General features: G+C 43.5%; 1 protein-coding gene across 1 annotated transcript in view; it reads left to right on the top strand.

The window, feature by feature from the left end:
• Positions 1–123: 123 nt before the first annotated feature.
• The window catches only part of SOCS5 (suppressor of cytokine signaling 5), a 42,204-nt gene continuing 30,104 nt past the window's right edge, over positions 124–12,223 (top strand). The window contains exon 1 of the mRNA XM_006014732.3: positions 124–263. The gene's annotated coding sequence lies outside the window, so the exon portion shown is untranslated. The remainder of the gene's footprint in view (positions 264–12,223) is intronic.

Raw genomic sequence — 12,223 nt, 5'->3', positions numbered from 1 at the left:
AGCTCCCCCTGCCCCGGGCTGCCACCCCCGCCGGCGCGCTGCAATGGGAGACCGCGGCGCTCGGGCCTCGGGGTAGTTTGGGGAGCGGCGCGGGGGTCTGTGAGGGGCTTGGAAACCTCTTCCCGTATTGGGGCGGGGGGGAAAGGGGGATGCGGCAGCCTCAAGGAGGGGGCAGCTGGCAGGCTCCTGGCAACCATGGCAGCGCCTCCCTCACGGGAATCTCGGCCCTGAGGCAGGGGCGCACCAGGGTGGCCCGCAGCCAGGTGAGGTTGGAGGAGGAGTGCTGGGGGGTGGCCCTTGGGGGGAGGGTTGGCAGGACTGTGGTAATTTTTTTTCTTATTATTATGATGATTATCATTATGTCTGGCAAAGGGGGGGCTTGATGCTAAAAGTTCGCCCGGGGCCGCTAGGTACGGTGCCGCTCCTGAGGAGGGGATGGGATACTAGCCTGGGAAAGGAGCTGCTTGGCTGGCAGGGCCTGGGTTCAGGTGAGATAGGCTGGGCTGGGCTTGGCCTCTGGGCCACTAAAGCAGTCCTGATGCAGGCAGGGCCCAGGGGGGGTTGTGGCGTGGAGAGGGTTTGGGTGACATCGTTTCAAAACAAAGAAATGCAAACGTTTCCTGAGAATTGTGCGTTTTGTTGCTGGGTCTCCTTTTCAGTTGAAGTCTAGTAGCCAGAAGATGGATGAAGGTGAAAAGGGAAAAACCTGGGAGCTTTTTCATGGATTTTGAATGTTATGCAGGAGACCCAAACTGAACTGTCCTCTTATGGGCTGCACAGGTTTTGGACTCTTACAAAAATCTTGGAGCTATTTAAGTGGGTGTTTAATCATCGTTAATGACGTTTGTGTAGTGTTGAGTTTTTTAAAATACCAACTAAAGGAAACAAGAGACGGTTTTGGGGCACTTTTCTGGTATTCACCCTGTGCTACTCTTCTATAGTTGCATGTTGTATAGTAAAATGTTTTACTTGAGTTTTAGTGCATTATAATTTGAAATGTAGTATCTACAGTCGTTTCATTGTAAAAATCTGCTAATGTGATCGGACTTCAAGTCAGCATTCATAAATGTCTAGAGAAACAGTTTCAGACTTCCTTTACCTTTTTAGGAAGCTAATATTAATTCAAACTTTAGTCATCAAAATGGACAGTGGAATACTAAAAATACAGATAGGACCCGATACCAGGTTGAAGTCTGTCCAGGGACTGGAGTCTGCTAGCATGACACTTATTGCAGGATCAGCACCTTAATGTAGCTTAAGGAAAGCATTTTTTTTAATCTCTAAAGAGGTTCATAGAATGATGACATGATTCCTGCTTTCCCTTCTTATAGAACCGGATTTATGCCAGTGCAAAAACTATGCATCCAGATACAGTATTTACTCATGCAAAAGAGCCTTCATAGTTCCATTTTTCTCCCTGATACATAATGTTGTTTGCAAGTAAATTAGAAGGTTGCCAAAATGCCTGATTCTCCTAAGCATAGGGGTGAACTGTCCTTTCAGAAATCAGTGATTGGCTGGGAAGTTGGTTGGGGCTATGATACTAGGCCCTGTCCATAAAATGTAATTTGTCGTTTTCATTTGGGAGGGACTCCTAAATTTTCTCTTTAATTTAATTCGTAGTATATTCAACAGGGTAACTACAGCAGGGGTGTCAAACTCACCTGGGGCCCTGTGCCCAAAAAATACTGTTGGGGTAGTGGATTATTCTAGTGAGGGCTTTCTACTGTTCAAATGTTCTGCTGCTCAAAGTTTAATGCCAAGCTTTGTTAGCTGTAACATCCAAATTTGGTGAGGTTGCCACAATTGGGAGCAAAGAGAGGCAGCCTCCAGTTTGATATTCAGGTGATCATAGATTTTAAAGGAAATTGGAATAGACTTGGACTCTGGGTAATAACGTGCATTGTCTGATGTGCTTTCCTATGATTTATGATTGACAGCTAGTGGGTTGCATATCAAGCAGCCTGTAGTTTGTGGATGCCTCTGTGTCAACCCAGGGTAGAATGCAAAGAATAGAACACTGAAACAATCTTGGGGCCCAGCATACTGAATTGCTGAAATTCTCTTCTTGGTATTTTCTGATGTTTTGCATCTGCTTTTAGTTTTAGGAATGTAGTAAAAGTTGTAGCCCCTACACAGCATCTCATGAAGTAAGCTACTGCTTACAGAAGCTTATGCATCTCTGATTTGGTCTATAAGGTGAAAATCTACTCTGCCTTCTGCAGGAATGTTGTAGCAATACAGCCAGCTGGCATACAAGGTAGTGTACAATTGTTTTGTGTGATTTCATACACCCATGAGTATTGAAATGATGACTCTTTCAGTCTTTGGAGAGTTGCATTGTGTTTCACTATAATCGGCCTTCTAATGGCTGCAAACATAGCCAAGAAAGAGAGCTAATGGGGTTAGGAAAAAACTCTTTTCTACATCCAAGTTACTTCATAATTGCAAGTTATGGCATTTTAAAAAAAAATTTCTTCTAAACTCTGATACTTTTTACTCTTGGAGAGAGGATACTAAAATAGATGCCTGTAGGTGCCTATCAGTATTCATATGGCAATTCCTGTTTTTCTAATGAATGAATAGTACAGTGATGTACTGTTCATCTGCCTGTTGTTCTGATCTTATTCATTCTATTTTAATTTTATTTGAGGTTCATATTATATATGCTAGTAGGAAGAGTATGCAATTGGGAGATGCCAGCAGTTACCATGTACTAGTAAGAGGTGTAGCCATAAACTAACTCGGTCTGTTATGTTGTAATACTGAGTACCTGGAGCCATTGAAACTCATTGAATTAATTTGTACAAATTCATATAGTTTTCATATAACATATTTTACTCTCTAAATGTATTTCTCTTCATTCCATTTTAATTAAACTAGTGAATGATCTAAGTGGGAAAGGAAAATGTCAAGTCTAAAAGGTGATATTTGTAGTTCCTCTGGAAAGTTTACAGTCACTTGAGTTTACATATCTGAAAAGTAATTTTGGGGAATAAATAAAACCAATTGACATTTGGTTTGACAACTTTATCAAACTACTAACAATTTCTTTCATAAGATAGGATGAATGGTTTCTTTAATTTCTATATAATATCCCAGTTGCTATACAGATGCCTGAGTTGGGTTATTCCCCTTCCTCTGCTCAAGGCCTTGTAGTGCTAGGCAATGGGAGGAAGTACTTAGAATATGTAGAGGGCATACACTTCAAAATAGTCTCAGAATGTGATGAATTAAAATGCCAGGCTCCCGTTACGATGTATGGAATATGGAAAGAAGCCTCACCTAGTACAAGAAACGGAGGTGTAACATGGTGGTAGGTTGCTTGCTGTACATATTGTGTTGTGTTAAGTAATGATATTGGGAACTTAATGGGAGGGCTTCATTATTGAATACTGGCATTTCATGTAGTAAGCTTCTTTAAAAGCCATAAAAGCAAATTGATAGTTTTAAGGATATCTATTTGAATAAAAAGAGCACTTTGACTTTTGCCTTTTTCCAAGGAGTATGCTGGCAACTTCTTAAACACTGTCAGTATGGTATTTTAATTTAACGTCAGTTAAAATATAATTTTTCTTTTTATACTGAAAAAAAAAATTATATGAAGTTCATAGAATGGCTACTTCAAATAGAATTGCATCTACATTCCCAACCTTTTAATGAGACTTTAAAGTATAAATAACTGAATATTGTCCTAAAATTATATTTTGATATGTGGCTTCAAGTACCAGGCAGCTTGCTTTTAGGTTTTTGAGCTACTTCTAATTTAAAATATTATATTTGAAATTTAGCCTTCTGGAACTTTTATCATTTGTCAGCTTGTGTAAATTAATAATGACAACTCTGAATATTTTTCACCAACTTGTTTAGCTGTTTTCTGAGTTAAATGGAGAAGAAAAAATGTGCACATTCTGGATATAAATTAGACATACTCTGTTAAATTTTTCAACAAAATGAAATTTTAAGAGTAGATTTTAAAGATTAATTCATACATTAACAGGTATTAATGCATACTTCTTCCAAAAAGGCTTAAGTTATTGAATACACAGTTTAGCTTCAGAAAATATGAAATGACTTGCCTAGCTTCACAGTTGAAGGATTATCCAGTTGCTTTTGGGGGGGGTTGTTTTTTTTTTTGTTTTGTTTTTTTTGTTTTTTTGAAGACCAAAATAAGAAAACGTGTAGTATCAATTTGCTGTTTCTGGCTGCTTCTGTTGGAGATTTTGGCTAAAAAGTTGGAGTTGTTTTACATAATCGGTGCTAGTTTGTATGGTGCATATTTCCCTGAAGACCTTCCTATTTTTTTTAAAAATAATTCGTTTTAAGGATTAAATCCATAGGTTTTATCTGCATTTTGGAATTTATCCACACTTCGTTAAAATAGTTCACATGCAAAGGGTTCTTCTGTACATGGGGTTGTCTCTAAATTCTCAGAGAACAGTAATATTCATTTCAGCGCTTTTATTTAGCCACGATTGCTAAACTGTTCCAACGTAAAGATTGGGATAACAGCAAAACAATTTTTGGGTCTGCCTTTTAAAGACAGCTTTGAAGCTTTTGCTGAATAAGAATAGGGGGACTTCCCAACTAAGAATGCAAACTATTATGGAGCATTTCATGTCTGTACTGTAGATCAGTGTTTCCCAACTGGCGTGCCGTGGCGCACTGATGTGCTGTCAGGCACGTCCATGTGTGCCACAGCATTTTGGGCTGTAGCCACGCCCTCTGCCTGCTGCAGACACAAACAGTGTGGTGCCACTTCTCAGGAGGGGAGGGGATACTAACCTGGGAAAGGGGCCGCTTGGCTGGCGGGGCCTAGGTTCAGGTGAGGGAAGCTGAGCTGGGTTTGGCCTCTGGGCCGCTAAAGCAGTTCTGATGCAGGCAGGGCCCAAGTCAGGGGGGTTGTGGTGTGGAGACGGCCGGTTGTTCTCGCCTTTGGGTGCTTTTTTTATTTAGGTAAGTGTACTATGGGGCGAAAAAGGTTGGGAAACCCTGCTGTAGATGACAGTCTTAGGAAAACACTTTGAATAGACACAGGGGGCATTTATACACATACCTTTTTGTCCTGCAGTGCACTAGAAATCTGGCGAGTTGGAGCAGACTCAGTTAATTGTCTGCTGACGTGCATTGTGCTGCATCACATACAGTTGTATAAGTGGTGAAATATGCATCAGCGCACAGAAAATGGTGGCAGTGCAGTTTTGAACTAAAACATCTTTGAGGTGTTTTAGTTCAAAAGTGCACCGCCTCCATTTTTTCAGTGCTGATGTTCATTTTGCCACTTATGCAACCACACACACCGCAGCGCCAGGAGCTTTTAAAAGGGCCTGGTGCTGTGGCACAAACATGTATACAAATGCCCATGTAGTCTGGGCCTGCCTCTCCTATTTCACTGTGTTTCACCTTACCAGCTGAGGTGCTCGAACTTCATTTGAACTTTTGGGACTTCAAAATAGATAGTTGGTAAAGGATCACCAGTTTGAGAGTTTGCTTGTTTTGCTGATTGGGCAAAATAATATCATGAACTTCAAGGCAGGGTACAAAGTGGCTCTGCCCAACCTGTAGGCCATGGGTTACATGTGGCCCACAAGTGGTTAAATTGTGGCCCATGGGTCTAGTTGGTGTGGCTGCCAGAACTGCTGCATTGATGCATCTCTGGAACCAAGAAGTGAACATTGCCACCATTTGTCCCTCCACCCTTCTTGTCCTCTGCTGAAGTCAGGAACTTTGGTTACTGTTGGAGACTAAAAATCAGTGGTAGGGGGAAAAGGGTGGGGAGCGGCAGCAACGTTCACGACAGGGGTTTCGGAGCCTGACTCTGGCAGCTGTATCATCAGGCTGGTGTCATGCTGTCAGAGTTGGGGTGTCTAGTGTGCAGGGCCAAAAGAGTTGGACACCCCTGTGTAAAGTGGACTTAATTACTTGAGAGTTTTATCGAAGAACTTCTTATCCAGTTGGGTGCACAATAGCTTTTGGCTATTGGGTTGTTTTTATGCTTCCTGTTACTGCAAGCAGTAACTTCCTGAAAGTGACACTTTTAATCTGTGTTTTCTGGGACACTACCCAGTATGTACATAACTTAAAAATTCTCAAATATTTTATATTAAATGTGCAAGGTGAATCAGTATATTGGGTGAAATACAAGTTTATTGATTTTATAAATCTCTTATTGCTTGCTTACTTTTTCCCCTGGAATAAGCAGCAATATAATGGACAACATGTCACTTCTCCCACCATTTTGTCTCATTTGCTAAATTTTTACATATATATCAGTTAGAATTTTATTTTAACAATCCAGAAAATTGGTAAGAGAGTCTCTAGAGGGATGGAATAAATTTACTTTTGTGGGCTACGGACTTTGGTATTAGTTATGGTAAAATTTTAGATTGGTGTTACTTTGATATGGGGAGGATAAACCAAGCCCTATAGATCCCAGTGTAGATTTGTTTTAAGCACTATTGGATGAATGAACTGTAAGGTGGATAGAAGACTGGCTGGATCATCGGGCTCGGAGGGTAGTAGTCATTGGCTTAATGTCTACTAGTTGGCAGCCAGCATCAAGTGAAGTGCCCTAGGGCTTGTTCCTGTGGCCAGTTTTGTTCAGTATCTTCATCATGGACCTGGAAGATGGATTGGAGTGCACCTTCAGCAAATTTTGCAGATGACACCGGGGTGGCGGGGGGTTAGTAGATACACTGGAAGGTAGGGGTAGGATTTAGAGGAACCTAGACAAATTGGAGGATTGGACCAAAAGAAATCTCTTGAGGTTCAACAAGGACAAGTATGAATTCCTGCACTTAGGATGGAACAATTCCATGCACCAGTATGGTCTGGGGACCTACTGGCTAAGCAGCAGCTCTGCAGAAAAAGACCTGGGGCTTACAGTGGACAGTAAGCTGGATATGAGCCCACAGTGTGCCCTTGCTGCAATAAAGGCTAATGGCATACTGGACTGTATCAGTAGAGGCGTTGCCAGCAGATCAAGAGAACTGGTTATTCCCCTTTATTCAGCACTGGTGAGGCCACATCTAGAGTACTGTGCCCAGTTTTGGGCCCCCCACTATAGAAAGGATGTGGACACATTGGAGAGAGTCCAACAGAGGACAATGAAAATGGTTAGGGGGCTGGGGAACATGACTTCTGAGGACAGGCTGGGGGAACTGGGCTTATTTAGTCTGGAAAAGGGAAGACTGAGGGCGGGATTTAATAGCAGCCTTCAACTACCTGGCAGGTAGTTCCAAAGACAATGGAGCTGGACTGTTCTCAGTGGTGACAGATGACAGAACAAGGAACAATGGCCTCAATTTGCACTAAGGGAAGTTTAGGTTGGATATTAGGAAAAACTCTCTCGCTAGGAGGGTAGTAAAGCTCTGGAACAGGTTACTCAGAGAGGTGGTGGAATCTCTTATCTTTGGACCCAGCTAGACAAAGCCGTAGCTGGAATGATTTAGCTGCGGATGGTCCTGCTTTGAACAGGGTTGGACTAGATGACTTCCTGAAGTCCCTTCCAACCCTAATTTTCTATGATTCTGTGATTGAGACTGACCCTGGTAGGCATCTATGTCCAACTCAGATTGAAGGCCCTTGCTAGGTTAAGATCTGTATCCAGAGAGCTTGACTTCAGGAGGTGATTGCCTGACATGAAGCCAAAAAGTCTGGTCATTCAATAACCCTGGATATTAATTAGAAGTTAGCTGCCGCATCTTGCATTCCCATCATGGGTCCCACTAAGATTACAGGATTTGTAATCCCACCACATCCATAGTTCAGGGCTGTGGTTGGCAATTTTTAATAAGCCACAGACTGGAACAACCTGGTTTAGGTGCGACTCAGGCTAGGTGGCTTTGATGGGGAAGCAGGGTGGGTTTCCCCATACTCACACTGAGACGGATGGCAGCAGCATGGGCACAGCTCCCAGCTGCTTCCACCCCTCTTCCCTTCCCCTTCCTGCCACAAGTCCTGGGCAGCCTGTGGGCAGTTTCCAGCTGGTGGGGGGGTTGTGCCAGGGCTGTGGAGCTGCAAAACATGTCCATGTTGCCACTGCTTCTTTCCACTCCCCCATCCTCCTGCCTGCCTCCCAGTTGCAGCATGGGCACAGCTGGAAGCTGCACTGTCCTGACACAGCTTTGCCCCAGTGTGAGTGCAGGTAGAGGAGCTGTTTCAGGGCTATCCAGCCAGTGACCCATGCCACTGCCACATCTCCCTGCTCCTCTCCCTCCCCTCCCAGCTGCTGAATGAGCACAGCTTTCAGCCTGTAAGGAGCTGTGTCAGGGCCATACAGCTTCCAGCTGTGCCTGTGCTGCAGCTGGGAAGGGAAGCAGGGGAGCAGAGAGAAACAATGACCACACAGATGCAGTTTGCAGCTCTGCAGCCCAATGCAGCCCACCCCCACTGGTTGGAAGCTGAGCCCACACACAGGGAATGGGGTAGGGTTAGGAGAAACATCAGTGGCTTGGGTGCAGGCCAGATGTTGCTGACCCCTTCAGTTTTAGGAGAGGAGCTTCTGAAAGATCATATTTATTTTGTAGCTGTACTTTCTGATTTCTGGTGCTATTAAACTGTGAACAGGGCAGGTGCTTGAGAAATTCCACAGTTGAATATGTAGTTTGTGATAAGAAATAAGGATTGGCACTGTTCCTGCATAGCTTTTTAAAAAAATTATTTATATATATTTTTTCATGATGTTACTACTAGCAGCTTATCTGACCCACCCCTCCATCTTAAGCCTGAGAAACTCTGCAGGGAGAAATAGTATTGCTAATCCTCTGGGTCTGTCAGCAGGGCCTTTACTGCATGTTTTTGCAGAGCTTACACCTCCACACAAGACATCCTTTGTTTTGGGAAGGCAAAATGAAGAAGAAAAAAACCTCATTCCGGAGTCATGGCTGAATTTTGTCCACATGGGAGAAGGGGCAGTTTTTGCTCTTCAGTGTCACTTGATTTCCCTTTTCTGCTTAGCCAAAAGCTGCTTTCAATTTGGCAGCAGCTGTAACTGTTTGAAACTTGTAGCTTAGTGATTCTCCACAGAGGGACTGTGGCATCCTTAGGTGTCATGAGATCCTCTCAAGGGTTCTGCGGGGTGCTGAACAGTGCTAATGTTGTGAGGGATGCAGATATAAATCACAAGCTAGACCCAGAGTTTTCACGTAGGAATCCATAGCGTTAAACACATTTTGACCTGTTGTGGCCTTTCTGAGCTCTTTGCAATAAAAGAATTGCTCTATTATTTTTCTGTATATTAAAAAAAAGAGTGAAAACAAAGAGCTGGAATTTTCCAAAGGGGACAAGTCTGTTGAGGGGTGCCTCCAGTCTACAAATATTGAGAACCACTGTTCTAGCTTTTAACTGAGCACCAGACTCTGCCTCTCCTCCATGTGGCCAGCCCCGGCAGCCATTTCTGTACGCTGTGCCTCCATTCTGGTGCAGCAGTCACCTTTTTTTGCTTAAAATAAAACCCCTCCCCAAACTTTGGATGGCTAATTTTGGGGGGAATGATGCATGGGGTGTCCAAGTAAATATGGTAGTTTGTTGCCTTGTTTAAAAATAATTTTCAGAGTCATCTCAGAAATTGAAGGGGGTTGAGGGGATTCTTTTGGGCATGATAAAGTGCTGGGGTGCTATTCCAAAGTTCCACCGTTCATAACTGTTTACCAAAATATGGTGCTAAATAGGGATGCACTGATAAAGATTTTCTTGGCCAATACCAATAGCCAATTATTAACCAGGCATATTGGCTGATACCAATCCGATAACCAGTTTACAGGAATGCAGCGTGGAGAACAGTGCCCTGTAGGTAAGTCTGTGGAGGGGAAGAGGCAAGGGGGGGGCGCAGGGACCCTACGGTGAGGGAAGGAGTGGGGCAGAAGCTGGGGCTGGTGGTGCTGCCCAGCCAGGGCAGTGAATGGGACCTGGGACCAGGGTGGGGAGTGGGACAGCACCACGGGCAGCTTGCCAAGGGGATCAGCATTCCAGTGGTTAAGAATGGTGGTGGGGGTGCTTGAACTAAAGTTCAGCAATTTTTGATCACAGGGATGCTTTTAACCAGAGCTGAGCAGGGCAAGGGCAGATGTGGGCTGCCTGCTGTGGGCTTGAAGCTCTCCGCCCTGCTGCCTTTGCCTTGTGGAACCTGTGCTGGTTACGCATCCCCTGCATATCAGGCAGGTACAGCTTGCTGCCCCCACTGCTACTAGGCAGGCAGGGGATACGCAGCCAGTGCAGGGCTCCTGAGGGAAAGGCAGCAGAGCGGAGAGTTTTGAATGAATCCACCCCACGCACAAATCTGGGGGGGGCCACACGTGTCCCCCCCTATGCCTCCCCTGGGGAGGCGCATGCAACAGTGGGGAGTTGTCCCCTCCAACACACACACCCTAGCTCCCCCCCCCAACAGCCCCTGCTCCACTCCCTCACTGTGGGGGCCCCGATCTCCTCCTCTTCCCCCATGCCCCTTCCCTCCTCGATGCCTCTTCCCCTCCACAGCTACTGAGCACACTACCCACCTTCATTCCTGGCTGCGTGCATGTGTGCAGCTGTGTGCATGCACGTGGCATCCGGGGGACCCCCGCCAGAAGGCATATTATATTAATTGGTTAACATTATCAGCCACACCAGCCAAAAAACATTGATAGCCAATAATATTAATTTTCCTTGTATTGGTGCCTATCTGATATGGCATCAATATATTGGTGTACCTGTAGTGTTAGATATTCCTCCCAGTTTCGAACAGCTAGACTTAGACAGCCTCTCAACAGAGGGTCTAGAGGAGCAAACATCCCTTAGAATATTGCTGGCTCCAAACAGATCTCAGGTTTTGTAATGTAGGAGTTTTTTCAGTTTAGTCTGGATTTTCTTCAAGTAACTTGGTTAACAACAAAGTAAATTTCTCCCCCATGCTGTGGACCTTTTTGAATAGAAGAAGAGAATGTACAGCCTTCTAAGAAGTCAGACCTGTAAGTTAGCCTTTTACTTTCCATTACGAGTTTTAAGTGAACATCAGGTGATGCCTGTTGCCAGACCTTCAGTTCTTTCTTTACAGCTAATACTGAAAACTAAAGCTTCCTGAGATTTTACGTGTCTATCTAAACCATTCATTCATTTGCTTGTGGAAAACTTGTTTTAGCAAGACTTTAATGTTAGGCATGGTTCTAAGGTTCTTAATGTTTTTACTGATTTGCTAAAAAGTGCCATTCTGATTATACAATTTATGGACAAGGTGTCTGCGTTGGGTTGCAAATTTTCTGAAATTTTAGCAAAATTTGGGTCAGAGATGTTGCATGCTAAAGGATTCAATGGAGGCCGTTTTAGTTTACAGAGAGCACTGTAACAGATTGACCAGAAATGCAGCTCAATTTTATTTATTTATTTTTTAATTTTATGGCAGGATAATTTTAAATTGAAGTAATTTGTAATGTTTACAGTCTCCCTAAAGAGGGAGTGATTCTCATTATTTGGTAAGACTGTTAAAACATGTTGATTTGTGACTACTAAATATTGCCTGTACTCTAAGTTTATACTGCTTCCTGCTAGCTAAGAGTACAAACTATATCTAGTCTGCCCATGTCCTTAGACCAACACGGCTACAACCTACACCCCTGCAAACTATATCTATGCACTTATTCTATCAATTATGTAACCTAATGTATATTATACATATTTTTAAAATTTTATTTCTGTTAGGTGGTGAATGCATTTACTTGTGACTTGTCAAATTAATTTGGAAAGAAATTAGAATTCCATGCAAATGTACAAAAAGTGCATTTTTAAAATTGTTCTTGGTGAAAAGGCCTTAAGTGTGCCACATATATAGGAGGAAAGGTAAGTGTATCAAAACACCTTCTTGCATTTAGGGCTCATTCATTAGGCAAAGGAAGGATCATCTATTGCTGAGGGCCAGAAACAACCTATTCAATCACTGTGTCAGGATTTTAGAACTAGTTGACTTCATTTTCTTATGCTTTCATTTAACTGGTTAATTGAACAATTAACTGAGTCCAGCTATATGTGCAGAGCAGCAATCACACCATGGAAAGGTCTAACCAGTTATAGACTCAAAATTGTGTACTATATAGCTTGTTGCTATCCTGCTCTAACTTGTACATGTGCAGCTGGGAGACCTGTCAGTTGATGGGGTTTCCAGCTGTGGGGGTGCAGTCAGGGCTGGGAGTCTTACTGCTGAAGGGACTCTCAGTCCTGGCAGCTGTGGACTCCGGGTTCAAGCGGACTCCGG

Source organism: Alligator sinensis, unplaced genomic scaffold (genome assembly GCF_000455745.1).
Source record: "Alligator sinensis unplaced genomic scaffold, ASM45574v1 scaffold131_1, whole genome shotgun sequence".
Lineage (NCBI taxonomy): Eukaryota > Metazoa > Chordata > Crocodylia > Alligatoridae > Alligator > Alligator sinensis.
Note: the sequence above shows the minus strand (reverse complement) of the source record. Positions and strands in the feature narration are given on the sequence as shown.